The following is a 20,920-nucleotide window of genomic DNA, read 5'->3' as shown; positions in this document are numbered from 1 at the left end:
CATTTGTTTCATGTATCTTAGCCTGACATTGAAAGAACAATTGCACTTTTTGAAACAAAGGGGCTGCCTGTAACTGCAATATTGAGCTCACATACATGAAACAAATGCTTTTTCTATCTAAGGCACTAAGTAGCACATAAACCCTGCTCCACTCTCAGGCACGGTCCCCCGCCAACTGTGAGTGTCATTTCTTAAATAAGTAAGGGGCGGGGCCACCCGGTGATGTCACCACCCCTTGTGACATCATCGACTGATGCATGCTGGGAGGGGGGAATGGGGGGATGTCCCTGAATGGCAGTTTGGACATGTGATCACCCTAAGCAGCAGCGTCGTTCTCGTTGTCGCCGCCGCTGCTGAGGAGAACAAGAGCCTGCCTAGTGGAAGATAAAGAAGCAAGCAAGCTACTGCTCAGCGGTAAGTACATGGGCGCTGTGCGGTGACATGTGTGCTGTGCGGTGGTGGACGAACATGTGCTGTGTGTGTGGTGTGCTGTGCGGTGGAACGTGTGCTGTGTGGTGGGGGGGGGGGAACGTGTGCTGTGTGTGGTGGGGGGGGGGACGTGTGCTGTGTGTGTGGGGGGGGGGGGGGACGTGTGCTGTGTGTGGTGGGGGGGGGGGAGAAACGTGTGCTGTGTGTGGTGTGGGGGGGAAAGGTGTGCTGTGTGTGGTGGGGGGGGGGGAAAGGTGTGCTGTGTGTGGTGGGGGGGGGAGGTGTGCTGTGTGGTGGGGGGGGGGAAAGGTGTGCTGTGTGGTGGGGGGGGAAAGGTGTGCTGTGTGGTGGTGGTGGTGGGGGGGGGAAAGGTGTGGTGGTGGTGGTGGGGGGGGGAAAGGTGTGCTGTGTGTGGTGGGGGGGGAAAGGTGTGCTGTGTGGTGGTGGTGGGGGGGGGAAAGGTGTGCTGTGTGGTGGTGGTGGGGGGGGAAAGGTGTGCTGTGTGGTGGTGGTGGGGGGGGAAAGGTGTGCTGTGTGGTGGTGGTGGGGGGGGAAACGTGTGCTGTGTGGTGGTGGTGGGGGGGGGAAACGTGTGCTGTGTGGTGGTGGGGGGGAAACGTGTGCTGTGTGGTGGTGGTGGAGGGGGAAACGTGTGCTGTGTGGTGGTGGTGGAGGGGGAAACGTGTGCTGTGTGGTGGTGGTGGGGAACATGTGGCAGAGCCTCCATGGCGCTCTCCTCAAATCCTCTGGATGGCTGCAGAAGGGACAAGGAGGTGGGCGGAACATCCCCATTCCCTGCTGCTCTGGAATGTGTGGCAAAGATCGCTAAGACTGCAGCACAGCTTGTAAGGTAATTTTTTATTTTATTTTTTTCATTGTCAGGATTTCAAAGTACTCTCACCTCTCCACCCCCCCACCATACACTATACATACACCCCTCCTCCCACCATACACATACATACACCCCTCCCCCCACCATACAACCCCCCCACCATACACTATACATACTCCCCTCCCCCCACCATACAACCCCCCCACCATACACTATATACATACACCCCTCCCCCCACCATACACTACACATACACCCTTCCCCCCCACCATACACTATACATACACCCCTCCACCCACCATACAACCCCCCAACCATACACTATATACACCCCTCCCCCCACCATACACTATGTACACCCTCCTCCCCTCACCATACACCCCCTCCCCCACCATACACTATACATACACACCCCTCCATACACCATCCATATATACTGTTCTCACCAAGTGACACCGTCTGCTGCCCTGCTGAAACCGTCCTCTGCCCTGCTGACACCATTTACTCTACTGACACTGCCCTCTGCCCTGCTGACTCTGCCCTGCTTACACCATTTACTCTACTGACACTGCCCTCTGCCCTGCTGACACTGCCCTCTGCCCTGCTGACACTGCCCTCTGCCCTGCTGACACTATTTACTCTACTGACACTGTCCTCTGCCCTACTGACACCATTTACTCTACCGACACTGTCCTCTGCCCTACTGACACTGTCCTCTGCCCTACTGACACAATTTAGTCTACCGACACTGTCCTCTGCCCTACTGACACAATTTAGTCTGCTGACACTGCCCTCTGCCCTGCTGACACTGCCCTCTGCCCTGCTGACACTGCCCTCTGCCCTGCTGACACTGCCCTCTGCCCTGCTGACACCATTTACTCTACCGACACTGTCCTCTGCCCTACTGACACCATTTACTCTGCTGACACTGCCCTCTGCCCTGCTGACACTGCCCTCTGCCCTGCTGACACCATTTACTCTGACACTGTCCTCTGCCCTACTGACACCATTTACCCTGCTGACACTGCCCTCTGCCCTGCTGACACTATTTACTCTACTGACACTGTCCTCTGCCCTACTGACACCATTTACTCTACCGACACTGTCCTCTGCCCTACTGACACTGTCCTCCATGGGACATGTGCTGTGCGATGGGGGGGACATGGGACATGTGCTGTGCGGTGGGATGTGTTGTGCGTTGGGGGGACATGTGGGGGGACATGTGCGGTGGGGGACATGGGAGATGTGTGGTGTGAGGTGAGATGTGCTGTGTGGTGGGGGGACATGTGCGATGAGATGTGCTGGGCTTGGGGGACATGTGCTGTGCGATGGGGGGCATGGGCTTGGGGGACGTGGGCTGTGCTGGGGAACATGGGAGATATGTGGTGTGAGGTGAGATGTGCTGTGTGGTGGGGGGACATGTGTGGTGGGGGGGTGGGCTGTGCTGGGGGACATGGGAGATGTGTGGTGGGGGGAGGTGTGGGGTCAGATGTGCGGTGGTGGGACGTGTGCTGTGCTGGGCAGATAGATTTTATGTCTCTATATCCCCTTATCATAGAATGATGAAATATAGTCAGTGAATTTATTTATTTTTATTGCAGAAGCTGTTGGACTGTAGAAATTCATCTTTACTTGGTCTACGCCATTTACAGGTAAGCAATGAACAAAATAATGCAATTTATTCACAAATGTGTATATATTTTTATTAAATTCATAATTTAATTTTTGTTTTATTTTAATCCTCTAGGTTGAAGATCCAAATGATTTTGGAAAACTAAAAATTAAGAAATATAGTATGAAAAAGGTTCATTACTCTAAGCTAAATAATACTCTCTCTCGATCTCTCTCGATCTCTCTCGATCTCTCTCTCGATCTCTCTCTCGATCTCTCGATCTCTCTCTCTCTCTCTCTCAATAAAATTCTATATTCTCATACATTTGTGTGTGCGTTTTTTTTTTTTTTTTTAAATATATGGTTATAGGTCAGATTATATCTAAGGTCACGTTACACTAAGAATACATACATTTAGTATTTCTATATCACACCAGAAAGTAAACAAATCTCTCTCTCTCGTGAGTGGAGCTATATTTTTGGGTGGAAATTTATTAGTCTTTGTTGTGCACCTGGTCACACTTTTTATCACAGAAGTGTGTGGTGACAACTATAAAAAAAAATTTTTTTTTTTTCTACGCATAAGCTCAATGGGCTATTCGAGGGGTGCCCAACCGCTGGCACTCTGATGTGGCCCGCCATGTCTTGCTCTGAGATGTCGGGTCAGCATGCCCAGATCGCGGGTTCCCGACCCTCCATCTTTGAGCATCAGCACAAAGAATGGAGCCCTCGCTAGAGGAAGCCAGCTGGCTCCTTCTCAGGTGGCGTGATACCAAATGTACTCCCGCCTATGACATGAAGCATCGCTTCTGCTCTCTACAGCAGCCGCATGCTTCTGTTTTCTGTCACACTAACGCATGGGAACCCACAATTTGAACAACAGTACCCAGCAGCATTACCAGTATCAAACAGCAGTAACCGCCACCAGTACCAGCCAGCAGTACAAGTACCAGCCGGTGGTATCAGCAGGCAGTGCCCAACAGCAGTAACGCCTGATTCACACCTATGCATTTTTTTTGTGCTTTTTGCAAATTTGCACCACATCCATTTAACATTGGATTGAAATGGAACACGTTCTGTAGAGCAAATCTGCAAAAAGCACAAAAAATGCCATAGGTGTGAATCAGACCTAAGAGCCAGCAGTACCAGCACCTGTCCGAAGTACCAGCCCTTGAGGACAGCCAGCAGCAGCCACCAGTTATAGCCACATGGGGGACAGCCACAACCAGCTGCAGGAATCCTGAGGAAGAAGTGAAGATCAAGGTCAGTTGAGATGTAAGAAAACCACAATGCATCTGTGTGAAAGCAGCCTTAGGCCCCTTTCACACGATTGGTCCGATGAGGTCTACCTGTCTGTTTTTCATGAGGACCCTCCATTCACCTCTATAGAGCGGCATATGTAAACAGACTTTTATCTGCTTACACAAGCCTATCTGCAATCCAAATGCCTTAAAAAAAAAAAAAAAAAAAAAGGGACAATTGCCACCTCCGAGAATGTGAGTGGGCGGGCAGGTGTCGCCGAGGATGAGAGAGCCGGCGGCTCTGTTGAGAGACAGCGGGTGGCTTGGCTCAGCTCACTGACAGTATTTGAGCGTCTGCTGGCCAATCAGGGAGCCGGCGGGCGGGGGAGAAAAGAGATGACATCTCTCACTGCCAGGCGCCCGCCCTGCATCCCTGCAGTTCCGCCCTCACTGCAGTGTGCAGGCAGCCACGGCAGCAGAGAGATTACTTCATCTCTCTGTTGCTTGACTGGTAATCTGCTGCCTGGGACAGAGCAAGAGACAATCTGCATTGTGTGGCATGGGACATGGCAAGTGACAATCCACATTGTGTGGCATGGGATGTGACAAACTGCAGCTGGTGAAAGGTGACGTGGCAAGTGACACTCTGCAACGTGTGGCATGGGACGTGGTGAGTGACAATCTGCATCTGGTGACGTATCAAGTGACAATCTGCATCTGGTGGCGTGACAATCTGCATCTGGTGACAGGCGACGTGGCAAGTGACAATCCGCAATGGCAGGTGACAGCAGCAGGTGACACGCTCGGGGCTCCCACTGATTCTGCATTATGGTAAGTTGAACCATTTAATTTTTTATAACAATGTAATAATAGTAATGTGCTTCAATCATCCTGACACCATAACAACCGTGGCGCCGTGATGATTGAATCGCTAACACCAGCAATTTCCCTGATAAATTTACCCCCAAAAAACATATTTTCTGGCAGTGCCCCTCCTGAGACTAGGCTCTGGATCCACCCCTGCTGTAGACAATACCGTTTTGATTTATGATCCAGGTGCTCTTATATTACAATTCTCCAAATTTTTATGGAGTTTACATTTTTATTTTTATACTTCTTTTAGAAATGCTGAAATGCACAGCCCAATGGTTGAACAATTTATACCTTTGATACTGGAAGACAAGAGAGGAGACCGATTCCGAATATGTTTTATTTAAACTAGGATATCCATTTCTGGTTTGTGGTATCTAACAACCTTGTAAGTATAAAATAAAAAATGAAAAAAAGGTATACATATTCTCATTCAGTTTTACTATTTTTATTTTTTTTTCATAACATTTTTAACATAATGTAAAAAAAATTATATAAAATAATTTAAATTGAATGTTACTCTAAGGCCAGTTCTGAGGCTTCATAAGCATTAGAGTACATGAATTCGACATGAATCGTTGGGATCTGGAACAAAGCGTTTCGTACAGCATTAACAGCACAAGATGGGATGACTCTCCGGTTTCCCTTTCCCAAGTAGCCATAGATCCATGCAGTAAACGTTCTATAAGCTGTCTTCCGCAATCGTCTTAAAAATAAATAAAAATGATTACAGTTGCATAACAAATAATTCACTATATATTGGAACTTTTAATTTGTTAAATCGTAGGTCTGCCTACCTTTTTCAGAAATCTAAAAGCCAGCAGCTACACAGACTACAGCTGTAGATTTTTAATATTAGGACACTTACCTGTCCTGGAGTCTAGGAATGTCGCCACACCAGCTTATTATTATAATTTTTTTTATACACTGCCAACAGATCACTTTTTTTTTTTTTTTGGGCTTTTTTTATAGATTATCAGTAATATTGGAATGCATTTTCTGCACTTGCACCATTTCCTATTCCCAAGACGTTCTGTTTCACCTTCCTCTTTAGTTTCTGTTGATTGAAGCATGAAAATCTTTTGTAATGGATTACATGGAAACGCTGGATCGTTTTCTGGCTCTGTATATTGTGACCATAGTTCCTCAAGCAACATTTGTCTCTGTAGCATAAACCCAAAAATATTTTCTTTACCTATTTATCCTTTATAGGTTAATAAATAAAATCAATTTTATTACGAATTTTGATTTAATATTTATTCTTGTTTGGCAAAAATGTATTTAAAGAAAGATGTTTTTTATTTTAATTTAAATAAATAATGTTTGATAGTAATTCATCATGGTTCTTTTTTTATTTAATTTTATAATTACACATGTTACACTTCATGATACCTCAAGCTATTTCTAATAATGCTTACACTCTCCCATGTAGTTGCTAACAGAGGGGGTTTCAACTTCAATCTGAGGCAGTATTGCACCATGTTTTAATAATAATTTTTTTACATTAAAAGATATTTTCTACTTATCAAGAGCATTGTCAATTTTACAATTCTTTATGGACACACACACACACACACTTAGAGATTGCACTTGTAATGCCTACAGGAATGCCTTCAGAAAATAACCCCCCCTATCCAATGTCCTCCTGTATTCTCACCTACCCCATCCCTTAGATACCTACGCCAATAAAATGAGGGCTTTTTAAAATCAAACAATGAATTAACTGTCTTGCTTCCTTGACCACACTTCACAGTCAACATTGGTACGAGAAATGGTCTGTCCAATAGGTTTGTCTCCCCCTTCCTCCTTTACATGCAACATTTCCATTGTCAAAGCGCAACACGGTTTAAGCATGCACATTGGGAAACTAGCTGTGAAGTTGCAAGGCTCCAATTGGAGTTATAGCTACACTTATCTGCCTTCCCACAACTGTTTTTGACAGGTACATATTTACACTTCAATCTGACATAGGCGATGTTTGGTACATCAAACGTTAGAACCTCCCTCCTTTGCCCCCATGACATTTGGAGAGTGCATCATGATTTGCGCTTGCACATTAGGGATATGACCATGAATCCCAATGGATTCAATGCCAGTTTCTCATACTGGTCATGGTGGCGGCAGCTACCAACAGCTGATCTGAAAAGACATTGCAGCCTCACTGGACAGGTAAGTGTCCATAGATTAAGTCACCAGCTACTGTATTTGTAGCTGTGGATTTTACATTTATTTTTTGGCACACACTGAAAAAAACATTAAAAGAGAATTGTGGTGGATTTTTTTTGTACGTTATACTTACCAAGGTGGATGCAGCATGTGACCGATGCTGCATCTGTCCACCGGTGCCTTGCACTGAGAATAGAGCGATCAAACATCGCCAAGGGGGATCCGTGAGAACCAAGCCAATCGGAGAGCTACTGCCTGTCACTCAGCGGTTCTCCACTGAGATGGCTCGCAGTCCAAGCACCTGGCGCATCCAGACTTCCAGAGTCGAGATGACACGGTGCCTGGACTGATCTGTGTGATGTCAGCAGAGAGCGGACTTCAGACCAGCTGAAAACGGGAGAAGCACAGCCAAACAAGCTCATGCATGACTACAATACGAAGTAGAGACATGTAACTTTTACATTATAAACGTAAGTTTGTTTTTGAAATTTAAAAAGTTACTTACCATTATTTTTTATCAGTAAGATCTGTTAGATGTAAGAATAAAAAAAATTATTAGATCACAAAAAATTATAAATTGGGTTAAATGAGAAATAACTAAAATTATATTTTGTATAGTTAGTAAAGAAAAAACGTATATATGTACACACATAATATGTATAGTAACGCACATATAATGAAACAAAAAGTGTTTGTGTATAGGTATAAATACATACATACTGGACACTTTATTATGTACAGCTTTCACAGCACCGTTTTGAGTGTAGAACTGGAAGGAGCCAGCAGAAGATGGGGACACTGCAGCTATAAAGGGATGGACATGGTCCGCAACAATACTCAGGTAGGCCGTGGTGTTTAAATGATACTCAATTGGTACTAAGGGGTCCAAAGTGTGGCAAGGAAAATATACCCCTCACCATTACACCCAGGGCCGGTGCTACCACTAGGCGGAGTAGGCAGTCGCCTAGGGCGCACTACCCCCCAGGGCGCAGCCACAACCTCTGTATGCCTCCAATCCCCCAATGTCTTCACAGAGTAAAAGCTCACAGCAGTGTGTGTGTGTGGGGAGGAGGGGCGGGGGTTCGGTGGAGAACAGAGCATCGAGAGGTGCAGCATCTGTTAGCCGACACCAGAGCAACACCGCCCAGTGCTGAGGAGAGCCCCGGATGTAATGATCGATGAAGCAGAAGTAAGGAGGAGGGAGGATCACTATCTACAGCGAGCTGTGGAGGGAGGGGGGGGGGGGGGGGGGGGAAGAGTAGTGCAGGAAATAAGAAGTCAGCTAGGTAGGTCAGTATGTGTGTGTGTGTGTTTGTAATGGTCAGGTAGGTCAGTGTATGTGTGTGTGTGTCAGGTAGGTGGGTCAGTGTATGTGTAATGGTCAGGTAGCTCAATGTGTGGGTCAGGGTGTGTGTAATGGTCAGGTAGGTCAGTGTATGTGTCAGGTAGGTAGGTCAGTGTGTGTGTGTGTAATGGTCAGGTAGGTCAGTGTGTGTGTGTGTAATGGTCAGGTAGGTCAGTGTGTGTGTAATGGTCAGGTAGGTCAGTGTATGTGTGTGTGTGTGTGTGTGTGTGTGTGTGTGTGTGTAATGGTCAGGTAGGTCAATGTATGCGTCAGGTTGGTGGGTCAGTGTGTGTAATGGTCAAGTAGGTAGGTCAGTGTGTGTGTGTGTGTAATGGTCAGGTAGGTCAGTGTATGTGTGTGTGTGTCAGGTAGGTGGGTCAGTGTATGTGTAATGGTCAGGTAGGTCAATGTATGTGTCAGGTTGGTGGGTCAGTGTGTGTAATGGTCAAGTAGGTAGGTCAGTGCGTGTGTGTGTAATGGTCAGGTAGGTCAGTGTATGTGTCAGGTAGGTAGGTCAGTATGTGTGTGTGTGTGTGTGTGTGTGTAATGGTCAGGTAGATCAGTGTATGTGTCAGGTAAGTGGGTCAGTGTGTGTGTGTAATGGTCAGGTAGGTGGGTCAGTGTATGTGTAATAGGTAGGTAGGTCAGTGTATGTGTCTGGTAGGTGGGTCAGTGTGTGTGTGTAATGGTCAGGTAGGTCAGTGTATGTGTCAGGTAGGTGGGTCAGTGTGTGTGTGTAATGGTCGGGCGGGTCACATATTGCAAAGGCAGTGGAGCCATGGGCAGAACCAATGGGGGGGGCAGCAAAATGAGGTTTCGCCTAGGGTGTCAAAAATTCTTGCACCAGCCCTGATTACACCCCCACCACCAACCTGAACCCCGTGATACAAGGCAGGATGGATTGATTCATGCTTTCACTTTTTTTTTTTTAATGCAAATTTAAAACCCTACCATCTGAATGTTACAACAGAAAATGAGACTCATCGGACCAGTCAACATTTTTTCAATCTTCTATTGACCAAATTTGGTGAATCTGTGACAACTGTAGCCTCAATATCATCATGTACTTAGATGACTGGAGTGGCACCCAGTGTGGTTTTCTGCTGCTGTAGCCCATCTGCTTGAAGTTTCAATGTGTTGGGCATAAAGAGATGGTATTCTGCATACCTTGGTTGTAAATAGTGGTTATTTGAGTAAATGTTGCCTTTCTAAAATCTGTACCATTAAAAACTCTGAACTCACATATGAAGTAGGGATTTTAACACACACATAACAAATGGTCCATAATGGAGGCAAACACACCACACCCCCATATCCATGCCCCTATATCTACATGAAGGTTGATGGATGCATGGATTACAACGTGGGGTTGTTTATTTTTGTAAGCATTGGATTAGAGCCCAAAGGCTCTAATAGGCTTCAAGAAAGGGTGACCATGGCGCAGAGAGCACCGTGCTCAAAGCCCACCCACTTGTGTGACATTAGCAAATTTAAAATCGTTATTGTGACACTAATTTCCTCTTGGTCATTCATGGGAAAAGGGTTCTGAGACACAACTGGGTGGGAGTCCTACCTAAGACCCGATTGGCCGTGATAATCAGCAAACGCCATGACTCAGGGGAGATGCAGGGGTAAGCCACTGTAGCCATGACGTGGATGGGGTAAGTGCGGGACTGGCAGGCAGCAATGGGTGAGCAAAGTGGTGATCGAACAACGCATATATTAATTTTGTTGCTGCAATTATTTTTTTAATGAAAAGCTGTACAGAAAAAAGTAGCCGCTGGGTGTAGATATACACACATATATATATATATATATATATATATATATATATATATATATATATATATATATATATATATGAGAGAGAGAGAGAGAAACACACACACACACACACACACATATATATATATATAACGAGATACATATATAAGATACATGTATAACAAGAGATATAGATATATCTATATACATACACACACATATATATATATACATATATATATATATATATATAAAACAAGATATATATCTCTTGTTATGTAGATATATCTGCACAGAAGCAAATGATTTAGTTTACAATTAGTATATTTTTAAGCCTCTTACCTTTTTGCTGCTGGTGTCTGTTATAAATGCAGTATATTTCCTGGTTCCTGGAGGGAGGAGGGGTTTGCATAGCTAAGGGGCGGCAACTTCCTCTGGCACTGCCGTTGCTATGGAAACCTGACCTGAAACCTATTTCACTGCTTGTGTAGCACTGAGCATGTGCGAGATTTGCAAGGCTGAGATCCAGGAAGAAATACAGTCTGGCTTCAGATGCCCACACCAAGGATGGCCACAGTCTGCTGCAAGTTTATAAAGTTACAAAATGCTGTAATAACCTAACAAAACGGACCTTTGTTTACAGACTAACTTTACTAGAATGCTTTAAGCTTGTGTATGATAAGTGTATGATAGGTTATTTTTATTTAAAAAGTCACATTTTGGCTGGAAAACCACTTTAAGCAATCTTGAATCCCACAATTAAACATCTTTGGTCAAAATTTATAAAACAAATACTCACTTCCACATTGTATTTCAATGATTTCTAGCAAAATCCTATTAATCTGAATGATCTTGAAGTATTTGGACAATATTCACTTATTCCAGTGTTCAGCTTAGACGTGTCACCAAAGTTTTGGAATGGAGACTGATTAGAACACCTGCATTTTTTTGTTGCGGTCTGTGTCCCCCATTATGGACATTCACCCCATCTATTTGTCCTGTTTACTGTGGAAAGTAGATGGAAATCCTAGTGTTGGGTCGTCAGCAGAACACAATAAATTGCTTCCTAGTACGGCTATGGGACAGGAAAAAACCCCCAAAAAGTGCCTTTAAACCCCTTTCACACCACACCGCTGATAGCGTCGGCGGTAAAACGCTTCTATTTTTAGCGGCGTTTTACTGCCAGATTTGCGGCGCATTTCAGCCGCCAGCAGGGCGCTTTTACCCCCCGCTAGCGGCCGCGAAAGTGTTAAAACCGACGGCAATACGCCGCAATAGCGGCGTTTTGCCGGCAGCATTACCGCACTGCCCCATTGATTTCAATGGGGAGCAGCGGTGGAGGAGCAGTAAACACACCGCTCCTAAGAAGCTGCTGGCAGGATTTTTTTCTGACGTCCTGCCAGCGCACCGCTGTAGTGTGAAAGCCCTTGGGGCTTTCACACAATGGTGCAGCTTCTTTAGGGCGGATTGCAGGCGCTATTTCTAACGCTATAGCGCCTGCAAAACGCCCTGGTGTGAAAGGGGTCTTAGCGGTACTTTAATGTGAACATTTTGATCTGAAATTTGAATATTGATGAACTCTCATTCCATGTCAATAACGTCCCTTGCTGGACATGTGTAAATCATTAGACAGCCTTAAAGTCGTTGCACCAAAATGTAGAGGTGAGAAATTAATATAGGTTTTGATTGTTTTACGAGCACTGCACTTTATGCCGAGTTCACACTATTGTTAATTAAGGCTGCTTTCACACTGGGGCGGTATTCAGGCGTTACAGCGCTAAAAATAGCGCCTGTGTAACGCCTGAAAAAAACCGGCCCCTTTCACACTGGAGCGATGCCCTGGCAGGACGGTGAAAAAAGTCCTGCTAGCCGCATCTTTGCAGCGGTGAAGGAGCGGTGTATTCACCGCTCCTACCCATTGAAATCAATGGGACACCGCGGCAATACCGCCGGCAAAGCGCCGCTGCAGCGGCGCTTTGCGGGCGGGTTTAACCCCTTTTCGGCCGCTAAAACTACGGTAAAGCGCCGCTAAAAATAGCGGCGCTTTACCGCCGACGCTGCTCCCGCCCCAGTGTGAAAGCAGCCTAAATGTGATTTTCTCTGCATCCAATTTGTGCATAAGGAGATTGTGACCCTCTCTCAACAGAGCCGGTTCACAAAGCGGCGGTTGTGGTGCGAATTACACAGGAGTTCTGTGCGTCTTCTGGTCTGTTTCAGGTCCGAATTCAGACCTGAAACAGGAACGCACCGGACCCCTGCCACACAGACATGTAAACCCAGCCTTAATTTGGTTTATGCGTTTTTGCCATTTTTTTTTTTTTTTTTGCGTGCAATAGTGAACTAGCTGCTAAATTTTGGGATTTCACTCTTAGGCGTACCTAAGGGTGAAATCAAAAATCCCATTGCTCTTATTTAGGCACAGAGTTTTTGTGCATTGTAAAAATCTTGACACAAGAAAAGGTCAGTGTGATATGGATGAGGTTTGCAGCATAATCATAGAGCCAATTTTGATCATTACATTTTCTATAAGGGTTAGATTTTTTGGGATATTGTCACACTCTCCTCCTCTCTGATCCAGCTCTGGATCTTTTCTCTAGTTTCACCTGGAGGGCCCATGCTATGGCAATCAGAAGATAGCTCTCCTGATCAGTGCCAATGCCAAAAAGGAGATTACAGATTGGTGCAGCTTTTAAATTGAAAAGCAACACAAGTGGTTTAGCAATTGAGCAACACACTACTGCGAGTCTGCTGAATCCCTTCCTGTTCCTGCTACAGTACTTACCTGAGCCTTGAGCCTCCTCTGCACTCTCTGGTTATCCAAGGATCCCTGAACATCCTGTGCCATCTAAGAGACTCCACTGCACCCAAGAGAACCTTGTATCATCTGGCAACTCCTAGTGCACTTTGTGTGCCCTCATGTCTCAGTGCAGTCTCTGGCATGTCCCACAGTTATGTGGCCTACTACACCGAACCATCAGTCCCATTTCCTGCCTCTCTACCTTCTGGTAGGTTTCTGAAATAACCAAGATATCCTAAAAGAATAACTCCACTTTAGTTAAGAAAAAAATTCCCCTCTGGGTGATCTACGTGCATAGCATGCAACAAACGTTGTTGCAGTATTCTACCTGTTTCTGCACTGAAGGAAAGCGCTGCTTGTGTATTGAGTACCCATTGTGAATGATATTTAACTTTTTCATTATCAATCAGCTGGTGAATTGCAATCTTCTAATGAGGAAAACTGCAGCATCAACATCCCTTCAGAAGTGATTAACCCCTAGGTTGCCATATTACACTGAATTTTACCAAAAATTACAGCACCGCAGATTGAAAAGGAAAGGTATTTTTTAATCACATTCAACTACAATACAGTTATGTAGCAATTGTATAAGCTATATGATTGTTTTGGTAATTTTTTTCCCCCCACGAAAGTGGAGTTACCCTTTGATTAGCTAATATACTTGTAGTGTTCTAATGAGGAAAGTTGTGGTGTCAACATCCTTTTAGATGTGATTAACCCTTTTGGGAGAATCTCAACAATTTATGTATTTTCTTTACCTAAAATCTGACCTATATGCATTGTAGACATCTGGGAAAATCAATTGGCCCATTACACAAGCAGGACATTACATTTTTGGGGGGCTTTCTGTACACCAGCTGTGTACATAGGGTTGCCACTTGTCTGGTTTTGACTTGGACAGTACGGGTTTAGGAGGCTGTGCCTGGGTTTCCCTCTGCCTCACACCCGGACATCATTTCCAGCTGACAGGGGGTACCATGGGGACTTCTTTTACAAGCCCCAGCACACAGAGGGACCCAGACAGCATGGGGATTGGAGTGGCAGGTGGGGGGAGCAATTACAGTAGGGTGACCAGATGTCCCCGGTTTCAGGGGACACTGCCCCCGGTTTTGTCCCCGGATTTGACATCAACAGGAGCTGGGGCAATTTTCTTACACAGTCATTGCAGAATAAAAAAAATCTGAATTACACCCCCCCCCCTTCCTACTAGCTTGTGGGGGGGGGGGTTCCATTATCTCTGCCCCTTTCTGATGATGATGTGCTGGTCAGAGCGGATGGACTATTTCTTCAGTTTCCGGCATATGCCCATTCAGCTCCGCTCACATGTTCTTCTGCCTTGGCTCAAATCCCTGCCTGCTTATCTTCTTGCCCTCCCCGGGAAAGTCAGTTTCCTCCGCTCCTCACCTAGTATTAGCCGGGGCCCAGAGAGTGAGACCTAAGAGGCTGTGAGGCCTGCGGAGGCGACGGGCAGAGAGAGGCAGCTGAGTTCAGCTGACGATGTCCAGCAGCAGAAATAGAGGGGAAGAAGATCCAATTGTGGGGCTGCCAGTGCCTTCAAGGCTTCAACACAGGTGTCTGGGAATAGACTACATTGCACTGTGTCTGTCTCTCTGGCATAATGGATGATATCAGAACTCACAGGCAGTGGGGGGCACTTATTGGTCAGAAGTTAACAAAATCAGCACCCAGCAGCCATGTTATGTGACACACTGTGACAGAGCCAGCCAGAGCCATGATAGAGTGCCCCCTGCCTGTGAGTTATCATAATGATGATGATCTTAACCAATTTCCGAACGCCTGATAGCAGATTTACTGATACAGGGCAGTCGTGCTGCACAGGATCACTTATATACGTGATGCTGCATTTTTGGGTGTCAGAGCCAATCAGCGGATCCGGCGGACTCGCCTAGTGGTCTGCCCAGGTAAAAAAGGCAGTTTGCCAGTCTGTCAGTATGGACGATATTGATCCTGTGTTCCTGCAAAGCAGGTACAGGGATCTATGTCTTCCCTTAGTAAAAGCACCTCCCCCACAGTGAAAAAAAACTTGTTAGGCACACATTTAACCCATTGATTGCCCTAGATGTTATACCCTTCCCAGCCAGCGTCATTAGTACAGTGACAGTACATATTTTTAGCACTGATCACCGTATTAATGTCACTGGTTTCCACAAATTATCAAAAGTGTCCAATTTGTCCACCACAATATCACAGTCCTGCTATGAGTCGCTGATTGCTGCCATTACTAGTAAGAAAAAAAAAATGTCCCCGGATTTCATTTTGAAAATCTGGTCACCTTAAATTACAGAGCAATCAAAACATAAGGGAGAGAGAGGCGACAGGCAGCTACTGGTGCGGAAGTTTTTAATAAAATAAATGCTTAAAAACAAACAATCTACTCAGTCTGTGAAGTCGGCTGTCCCATTCTTCCCTCCGATCCACGCTGCTCTTGACTAGTGTATAACATATATGCATTTGCTACCAACCTATACTCCAAATTACCCCCCATTTATATAATAAGACCATACCACTTTCTGGAGTAAAATAGGCCGTAGCAGCCATTATTTTATTAATCAAACTGTATAAATATCCAAAAATATATAACTCTTTAAATAACGTAAACAATATAACAATAGCAAAACAATAACATCAGTTATGACAAACATCAGCTCCCCCTAGTGTTGGTCTTTGCAGGTCCACCAATAAACACTCCATTATATCCAAAATTATGACACTGCGGTCCCTCTGACGTGGGTTATTAGGCCTCAAGCCACCAACCGCAATGCCCCCATAACCAATTACCAGCTAACCTCCATTAACTGGGGTACCACCCTCAGGACCCGTACCACCGACAGATCCTGACTCTTTATTCCGAACTCTCTTCCTCCACCCGCAAAGACCAAACACCAGCCACTGCCACGACAGTCCATGTTCTCATCCTGAAAAGAAAAAGCATAAACACACAACACAGAACAACACCACTTGACATATACAACCCAATCTTAGGGAGGGAGGGTGGGAAACTTTCTTTCGGAATGATGCCTTGTGGAGGGGGCAGGATCACCTTCCCTGCACAGCAGGACCCGTCCCCTACACTCCCGGCCAATCACGCGCCTCCTAATATGCAGGGCTGACATGCACTGTTTACACAGTCATGCCAGCCCTCTGCCTTCAGGGTTTTGTTAATCCCTGCGGCGCCGGGCTTTCCTTGACTAGTGTATAACATATATGCATTTGCTACCAATCTATACTCCAAATTACCCCCCATTTATATAATAAATAAGACCATACCACTTTCTGGAGTAAAATAGGCCGTAGCAGCCATTAATTTATTAATCAAACTGTATAAATATCCAAAAATATATAACTCTTTAAATAACGTAAACAATATAACAATAACAAAACAATAACGTCAGTTATGACAAACATCAGCTCCCCCTAGTGTTGGTCTTTGCAGGTCTACCAATAAACACTCCACTATATCCAAAATTATGACACTGTGGTCCCTATGATATGGGTTATTAGGCCTCAAGTCGACAGGCTGACTCAGAGACACCCACCTACCGCAATGCCCCCATAACCAATTACCAGCTAACCTCCGTTATCTGGGGTACCACCCTCAGGACCCGTACCACCGACAGATCCTGACTCTTCATTCCGAACTCTCTTCCTCCACCTGCAAAGACCAAACACCAGCCACAGCTAACAAGGGTAACCCCTTACCCTTGGGAGCCCCTCCACACTCGCAATGCTCGCTGCGCTCCATCCTGGATCCCCAGGGCCCACAGATCAGTCCCCACATCATTGAGGTGCACTCCATCCTTCTTCCAGTAATGCCACGTCTCAACTTCCAACTCCAGGTGTCTTACCCCCAAACCTCCGTTCTTTACCACAAATCTGCTGATGTCCATGTTTGTTTTACGCCTGGCCCTGTTCACGCCCTCCACTGATCTGGCCATCCTTCAACACTAAGGAGCCACCATGTCGGACCACACAATGATAGTGTCCGGATAAGACATACGCAGCCGCAGTATGTCGAACTTCATATCCCGTGTGATATCCAACAAGGACCTGACTCCTAAGTCATTTCCCCCCCACATGTAAAACCAAAACATCAGGAGGCCTGTCCCGCCGTGCAAAACGGTGAACCTCCGATACCATTCTGCTCCACAACATACCCGGAAACCCCAACCAACGGACACAGGCTTCTTGCTTGGAAAACCCCAGCTGCCGCCCGTTAGGCCGGACATCCGCCCTACTGGCCCCCCAGCAAACATATGAATGGCCCAAAATCCAAATCAGGCACTGTACCGCATCTGGAATAAAAGAAAGACAAACGAGCCACCATGACCTTCAAACCAACATAAACACCAACTCAACAGATCCTTAGCTCCCCCAAAACCAACTGTCATCACAACAAGTGAGGGTGGACATATAGTCTAAACCTCCTGGATTCCCACTGCCCAATGTGTTTTACTGCTTCCTCGTCCAAGCCTGACCTAGCCGCTTCCGTCGCTGCCCCTATCCTGAACGAATGAGAAGAAACTTTTGTCCTCTAAACCCAGACCCCGTAAACACTTCCAAAAAACAGCGACAAACTGAAATTTCGAAAAGAGGGGACCCATCCCCATGCATTAAGAAAGAACCTGAAAGCCCCGGTCTGCGTTCCACAAATCCCCTTACCGCCACCACTGGACATAAAGCCGAACCTGGCAAGGGGTAGACGCATACCATCTTACCCCTCCCAGCTTGATCCGTTTTAGATCTCTGCAGCCTAATGGAAACCCCTTCCGCTTTCCACTGGACATCCTGTAACCTAATGCCCCCCTGCACTTTCTTAGAGGGGCTAACCAATTCCCCAATCCTGAACGCCCAAAAAAAAGCCAACAGAAAAGCCACCCTGAATAACCCCAACTCGTAGGTCGAGGAGCAAACCCCCACCAGTTGCTCTAGAATGCCCCTCAGAATCTCAAAAGACACAGGTCGCCTAGCGTCCCTCTGCCCTACCGTCCTCTTGTAGCCTTTTATCGCCTGGCGCACCCAGAAATCCTTTGTAAAGTCAGGAAGCCATTTGAACAGAAATGCCAGACCCACCATCTTCCTACTTATTGCGGCCTCAGAGGCTCCCTCTTCCATCTGTCTAGAAAGGTAATACAGCACCATCCACCGCACTACCGGGCCCGTGGGATTCTCACCCAAACCCTGAACGAAAACCCACCATTCCTCCCATACCTTACCATATGCTCTCCATGTGGGCTCGCTCACCGACTTCCTGATCCATCGTGCGATACGCCCAATGCAAACGTCCACAACCAGTCGGGACAGGGCACTCCGTGTTGCTCCGCAGCTGGCGCCAACTCCCAGAACCTGTCCCACTGAAAGCGAGACAACGCATCAGCAATCATGTTCTCGACCCCCGGCAAGTGCACTGCATAAACGAAGATATTCGGCTGCAAACACCGCAAAACCAGGTGTTGATGTAGCTTTATAACCGGAGGGGACTGAAAGGGTTAATCCTGTGTCTAGGGTGGTCCCTTCAACCTCCCAGACCTTAGATCCAATGTATTGTATAAATTCAGATATATCTGGAATCAATTCTCAAAGGACAAATAAAACCACACACACACCATGGCGTCCTTCGAGAACTAATTATATTGAGTTATCACAAAGTGATTGATATAGTAAATTTCACGTCACACAGAATAAGACATGCACAGTAGACATCAAGACGATTACAGCTGGTCAAGACAAAACGCTATTGTTCTTTGTTCTAAGCTGGCTAAAATAATATGAGAAAAAGATAACAAGAAACAGTATTTGTAGCTAAAGGAATGCTGAGAAAATGTGTGAAAGTTTTAGAGTTTTAAAGTGTGTGAGAACAAATGAGTTAGAAGAATCTCATGTTGAGACAGTTATCTGAGAAGTTAAAGGGGTGTTCAAACTGTACATATTGTAAAATGGAAGTTTGTGAATATTAAGATGGCTGACAGAAACAAGATGGATGCTTAACATAACCTTTCAGGGACGATGCAGATACTCTGTTAATCACCTGCACCACCCCCAGGTTATCACCATGGAACCGCACCTTCCTGTCCTGGAACGATGCCCCCCACAGCTCCACCACCAGCACCACTGGAAACAATTCCAATAGCGCCAGATTTTTGGTGAACCCTGCACCCTCCACCCACAACTGCGGCCAAGGGCCCGCGCTCCAGCGGCCCCGAGCCGTGCTCGCCGACAGCCGTTGACAAAACACTCTACCCATCGGAAGAATTCTACAAGCAAAATTGAGTTTGCCCAACAGTGATTGCAGAACCTTAAGCTGCACCTTGCGCTTGTCCAGTAGTCCCTGAATCCTGGTCTTAAGGTCCAGGAGCTTGTCCTCTGGCAATCTGTATTCCATCGCTTCAGAATCCAACACAATACCCAGAAAGGTGATGACCTTCCTGGGACCCTCCGTCTTGTCTGGTGCCAATGGGATGCCGAACCGATCGGCTATGTGCTCCAGTGTTGCCCACAACACCCCACACACTCTGGAATCCGGCGGACCCACGCAAAGGAAATCATCCAAAGAATGGATAATACAATTCAGCCCTGCGACATCCCGCACCACCCATTCCACAAACGAGCTAAATGTTTCAAACACCGCGCACGAAATGGAGCACCCCATCGGGAGAAAGCGGTCCACATAAAACATGTTGTCCCAATGACACCCCAACAACCGAAAGCTCTCAGGATGCACGGGTAGCAACCGAAAAGCCGACTCAATGTCGGTTTTCGCCATCAGCGCACCCCGCCCGTATCGGCGGACACAACCAACCGTTGCATCAAAGGACGTGTAGCTAACTGTACAGGTGGTGAATAAGCCTGGATTTCTGCGGTTCCTTCTTTGGGACCACTCCCAAAGGAGAAACCACAAGATCAGGGAAAGGTGCCTCTGGAAAAAACGGCCTCCCATCTGCCCCAATTCTATCTCCTCACGCAGTTTCAGAGAAACCACGTCTGAATGCAGCAGGGCCGACTTCAGGTTCCGTGGTACCGACGGGATCACCTCCAACCTACCTGGTATCCGAAACCCCTCTGTGAAACCCTCCTCCAACAGGCGCGCCGCTTACCTATACGGATACCTACCGAGAAACGGTCGCATCCTTTCCACCATCACCGGCGTCCTCCCTCTTATGCGCAGCATCTCCAGACCTACCTCTACCCTGTTTGAAGCATCATGACAGAGGGTGCATTCCCCCGCAGCCAGAACATTCATGCTTGTACCGTCAAGATGCGCCGAACTTACAGGATCCCACGTTGTACTGCCAACACGTTCCCTTCTTTCTACTGGCAGATTGTCCGGGAGTGGAAGATCCACCACCCCCCCTGAAAAAAACTGGCCCGGTGCCCTCGCCAACGTCATCAGGCGCATCCACAGACTAATGTCTTTGTGGTCCCATCTCAGCGACGGCCGCACCGATCTCCGCTGGCAAAACTGTTCATAGTATCTCAGCCACGTGGTTCCCCCGTACACTCGATAAACTTCCCCAACCGAGTCCATATAACAGAAAAGAGCTGAGCAATGCTCAGCGTTCTTTTCTCCAATCACACTCGCCATGATGGCAAATGCCTGCAGCCAATTCGCAAAGGTCCTCGGTATCAGTCTGTACCGTCGCTTCTCCTCGTCGTTTTTCTTAGTATCGTCCAGCTTAACCCTGTCTGGGTTGAACTTCTCTAGTGGTAGTAGTGAAAATATCTCCACATACTCACCCTATGTGGCTTTAAATGAGCCCCCAAATGGCCCCTCAAAGCAGACATACACCTCGCATTTCGAAGAGTCTGCCAAACGTACAATGTCCTGCTTATTAGAGGACTCACTTCCG

The 20,920-nt window shown here is 46.5% G+C and overlaps 1 long non-coding RNA gene across 1 annotated transcript; it reads right to left on the bottom strand.

Annotated features, from left to right (window-relative positions):
* Positions 1 to 5,415: 5,415 nt before the first annotated feature.
* LOC143982834 (uncharacterized) lies at positions 5,416 to 10,862 on the bottom strand. The gene is made up of 4 exons (XR_013274518.1): positions 10,601 to 10,862; positions 7,655 to 7,676; positions 5,852 to 6,146; positions 5,416 to 5,689 (listed from the first exon to the last, which is right to left on the bottom strand). It is a non-coding gene; the product is annotated as an uncharacterized LOC143982834 (long non-coding RNA).
* Positions 10,863 to 20,920: the final 10,058 nt, after the last annotated feature.

Source organism: Lithobates pipiens, unplaced genomic scaffold, assembly GCF_037356315.1.
Source record: "Lithobates pipiens isolate NorthernLeopardFrog02 unplaced genomic scaffold, aLitPip1_a1.2 Scaffold_16, whole genome shotgun sequence".
Taxonomy (NCBI): Eukaryota; Metazoa; Chordata; class Amphibia; order Anura; family Ranidae; genus Lithobates; species Lithobates pipiens.
Note: the sequence above shows the minus strand (reverse complement) of the source record. Positions and strands in the feature narration are given on the sequence as shown.